Source organism: Diospyros lotus, chromosome 12 (assembly GCF_014633365.1).
Source record: "Diospyros lotus cultivar Yz01 chromosome 12, ASM1463336v1, whole genome shotgun sequence".
Lineage (NCBI taxonomy): Eukaryota > Viridiplantae > Streptophyta > Magnoliopsida > Ericales > Ebenaceae > Diospyros > Diospyros lotus.
In genome coordinates this window covers 14,772,131-14,777,199 of record NC_068349.1, presented here as the reverse complement: position 1 = coordinate 14,777,199, position 5,069 = coordinate 14,772,131, and the positions used below count along the sequence as shown (strand labels likewise).

The 5,069-nt window shown below is 41.4% G+C and overlaps 1 pseudogene; it reads left to right on the top strand.

The window, feature by feature from the left end:
- Positions 1-5: 5 nt before the first annotated feature.
- LOC127787516 (cucumisin-like) lies at positions 6-1,993 on the top strand (annotated as a pseudogene).
- Positions 1,994-5,069: the final 3,076 nt, after the last annotated feature.

Genomic DNA, 5,069 nt, shown 5'->3' with positions numbered 1-5,069 from the left:
TTTGTTGGTCTTTCGGGTGTGGCCTTGCAGATATACTTGCAGCATTTGATGATGCAATCACGGATGAGTCGACATTATCTCTGTTTCCCTCGATCAGACTGGCCAGTCGACTACCTAGAAGACCCTATTGCCATTGAGCTTTCCATGCCATGAAGAACGGAATTCTGACATCCAATTCTGCAGGAAATTCAGGACCCTTTCCTATCAGTATCCAACTTCCGCGCCATGGACGTTAACAGTTGCCGCCAGCACCATCGACAGGAAGTTTATTGCCCAAGTTGTTCTAGGCAATGGACAAACTTTCACTGTAAGCTCTGGCTAGATATTTTAAGAAAGCTGGCCATATGGTGTTTTTCATTTGTCAGCACTGATATAATTTTCTTGCCACTATATAGGGGCTCTCCATTAATAGCTTTGACCTCAATGGAACCACATATCCTTTGATTTGGGGAGGAGATGCTGCAAACTATACCATTGGAGCTGATTACACAGCTTCAGGACCATGTCTTCCCGAGGCGATGAATTCGTACCAAGTGAAAGGGAAGATCGTTCTTTGTGACGCGTACCCTCAAGGTTTTTTCTCTGATGGAGCCGCCATCCTGCTAGCTAATGGTGTCGGTACCATAATGACAGTGTCCGATCCCATTTACACCGATTTTGCCTTCAGTTACCCGCTGCCCGCAACACTAATAAGCGTGGACGACTGGGCGAAAATTTTGGAATACATTAGAGCAACAGAGTAAATTACCGTACTCAGTCCTAATTAGATAGTCTAAACTCTGTCTTCTCATTCTGTCTTCATCGTCTTAATGTTGATCTCATAAACCTTTTCAGCAACCCCTTCGCAACCATTCTACTGGGTGAGACTCCTAAGGATGTTGTAGCACCTGTTGTCGTCTCATTTTCTTCAAGAGGACCTAGTCCTATCACTCCAGACATTCTCAAGGTGACCAAATGATTCGTCAAATGATCAATTTTTCTTGCTTTGTTCTTTCTAATCGTGTCTCTAATATTGCATATACCTCGAACTAATGACGTGCAGCCTGATATCACTGCCCCTGGAGTCGACATCCTTGCAGCTTGGTCTCCGGTGGCTCCACCTTCCATCTACTATGATGACAAAAGGAGCGTAAACTACAATATAATCTCTGGCACTTCGATGTCTTGCCCCCATGCCAGTGGCGCTGCTGCCTATGTTAAAGCTGTCCACCCGAACTGGTCTCCAGCCGCCATTAAATCTGCGCTCATGACTACAGGTGAGGAATGTGACACACAACAATTTTTCACTTGTGAAGTTCATGATAATCTTCTTTGACATCGATCTATACAACTTTGAACAAATCCTATTTCTATATGATCAGCTTATGTCATGGATCCAAGGAAGCACAAAGATCTTGAATTCTCATATGGGTCCGGTCACATTAACCCGGAGGCTGCAGTGAATCCCGGACTAGTCTTTGACGCATCAGTGGAAGATTACATTAACTTCCTCTGCAAACAGGGTTACAACACAACAACTCTAAGACAAATCACCGGGGACAATAGCACTTGCAGCAGCGCAATTATTGGCAGAGCTTGGGACCTCAACTATCCTTCATTCTCTCTATATGTGTTGGATGGCCAGGAGATCAATGGCGTTTTCCCCAGGACGGTAACCAATGTGGGTTCGGCAAACTCGACTTACACAGCTACTATGTACATGCCGGCAGACATCACTGTCACGATTGAACCTTCGGTTCTCTCTTTCTCTGATGTCGGAGAGCAAAAGAAATTCACAGTGACAGTAAAGGGACCAGAAATTGCCCAACAGCCTATCGTGTCAGGCGCGATCGTCTGGAGCGATGGAGTCCGTGCTGTGAGAACCCCACTAGTGGTTTATAACTATCTCCCGGGTGCTCCTTATAACCTTGAGAGCGACTCCACAACTAATAAGAAGGCAACCTTTAGAGGTTCTTCTATATTTCACAAGAAGTTGATTACTGGAGACAACTAAATCCCACCAATGACTGTGAACTATGAATTATGAATTATGATTCCCAGTGGTGAGGCTTTTTGTTGAGTGATTGAGGCAATTGGGCAAGTTTACACTGCCTTCATGAAGTGTTATTGTGTGGTTTTTAAGTTCCTCGGATGAGAAAAAGGTCACATCCGAGGGGAAAATGTACTGGAAAAGGAGGCATCTTCTCCAAATCTTCTGCTTTCCTTTTCATCTAATAATAAAACTCAAGATAATATTGTCGCTGTTGCAATTTGAAAGGCAAGAACACAGGTAGAGAGAGAAAGATGTGCAGCACAAATGTGAGGAATAAGATGCATAAAAATCAAATAATTTCTAAAATCCTTAGAGAATAAACAGAGGACAGAAAATTCAATCACTAAGATCATGGCTAGAAGTTATCCTATGATCACAACAAACAACTAACCACTTCCTAGAAAAGTGGAATTAACCTGATTTATTCAAATGCAAAGTACAACAAAAACAAAACACTTGAAATCCACATCAGCATGCACTCCTAAACACGTCAGCTAACACTCCTCCTTGTTTAGGAGTTGCAAACACCAAGTTTAACTCTTAAATCTTCAAACCCGCTAGCTGGCAAAGGTTTTGTGAACATGTCTGCCACTTGACATTCAGACTTGTAGTAGACCAACTTCACTTCTCCAATTTGCTGTACTTCTCTTAGGAAGAAAGCTTGATATTAAAGTGCTTTGTCTTCCCATGAAACACTAGATTCCTTGAAATGGCTATGGCAGCTTGATTATCAACAAGAATCTCAGTGTTCTCCTTCTTCTTTAGGTTTAGATCAACTAGAATTTTCCTTAACCATAGAGCTTGATTTACAGCTGCTGTAGCAGCAATGAATTCAACCTCTGCAGTTGACTGAGCCACTATGTCTTGCTTCTTTGAGCACCAAGAGAATGCACCAGACCCAAGGAAGAAACAATATCCTGAAGTGCTCTTTGGATCATCTACAAAACCTCCCCAATCATTGTCTGAATACCCTATCATCTTGAATTCCTCACACTTTCGAACTTAATTCCAAAATTACAGGTATTTTTGACATACCTTAACACCCTTTTAGCTGCTTTGAGATGCATTTCAGTAGGATAATGCATAAACCTTGACAAAATGCTTACTGCATTCAAGATGTCAGGTCTGGTGGCCGTAAGGTACATGAGGCAGCCAACCATGCTTCTAAACTGCACCTAATCTACTCTTTCTGTTCTATCATTTTTGCTTAGCTTTTCCTTAGCATTCATAGGAGTATTCATACCCTTGCATTCTTTAAGGTTGAACTTATTTAGAATCTCCTTAGCATACTTTTTCTGACATATGAAGATTTCATGATCTTTTTGCCTGACTTCCATTCCCAAAAAGAAATCCATCAACCCTAGGTCTAATCATCTCAAAGAGCTCCCTCATTTCCTATTTAAACTGCTTAATCATGCTCAAATTGCTCCCAGTCACCAGCAGGTCATCAACATATAGTGACACAACAAGAATCTCATATTCAACCTTCTTTACATATAAAGTTGACTCTGACAAGCTTTTACAAAAGTTCAAGTTCTTCAAGTGCTCATCAATCTTGCTATACCAGGCTCTAGGAGCCTGCTTTAAACCATAAAGGGCTTTCTTTAGGAGATAAACGTTGTCTTCTTCTCCCTTTTTCACATAACCCTCAGGTTGATCAACATAAATCTCTTCCTCCAAATATCCATTTGAAAAACAGACTTCACATCAAATTGATGCACCTGCCAACCCATCTGTGCAGCAATAGCAAGAAGAAGTCTGATGATGTCCAACCTTGCAACTAGAGCAAATGTATCAGAATAGTCAACTCCAGGTATTTGTGCATACCCTTTCACCACAAGTCTTGCCTTGTACTTGTTGACTGTCCCATCTGCATTGAGCTTTGTTTTAAACACCCACTTAACCCTAACAATATTTTTGTCTTGAGGTTTATCAACAAGCTTCCAGGTCTGGTTCTTTTCTATCATGAACAACTCCTCCTCCATTGCTGCTCTCCATTCCTTGCTTTGTTTGGCCTTATCATAGCTGGTAGGTTCACAAACAGCTACATTGCACATTTGATAAACATCAGTGAGTAGCCTGGTACCTCTCACAGGTCTATCATCCACAACATCTTCATCATTCACCAAATTCTAATCTATAGAGACAAAGTCATTTAGCTTTAAATTCTGCCTCTCTTCTACTTTGTCATTCCAATCCCACTCTTCTTCTTCAAAGAACTGAACATCTCGGCTTACAACTATCTTCTCATTCTGTGGTTGGAAAACTCTGTAAGCTTTGGATGTAGAGTTGTACCTAATAAAGACTCCAGGTAGTGCTCTTTCATCCAATTTATCCCTCTTGACATGAGACACATGAGTGAAACACAAGATGCCAAACACTTTGAGATGGAGTAAACTTGGTTTGTAACCATACCAAGCTTCAAAAGGTGTCACATCTCGCACTGCCCTTGAGAGAAGCCTGTTTTGCAAGTACACAACTGCATTTGCAGCTTCTGCCCATAGTGTTTTAGGCAGATTTTTCTCATGCAGCAAGCATCTAGTCATTTCCAATATATACCTATTCCTTCTCTCACTCATTACATTTTGTTGTGGAGTGTATGGGGCTGTTAACTGATGATGTATGCCTGCATCTTCATAGAAATTGTTGAAGGCCTCAGAAGGATACTCTCTTCCATTATCAGACCTCAAAACCTGAATCTTCACCCCCACTTTCATTCTCAACTTTAGCTTTGAACTTCCAAAATGCTTGTGCAACCTCTGACTTGTGCTTCAAAAAATAGATCCAGCACATTCTAGTTAAATCATCAATGAACATAGCATAATAAAGGCTGGCATTCAATGAAGGGGTTCTTTGAGGGCCAGCTATGTCTGTATGAACTAGCTGCAACTTCTTAGTGGCTCTCCAAGCTACTTTAGGAAAGGGTTTTCTGGATTGTTTTCCTGTTTGGCAGGCCTTACAAGATGGGACTTGATTTACAAGTTCTGGAAGTCCTATAGCTACTTCCTTTGACTTCATTTGCAATAGGCCTTTATAA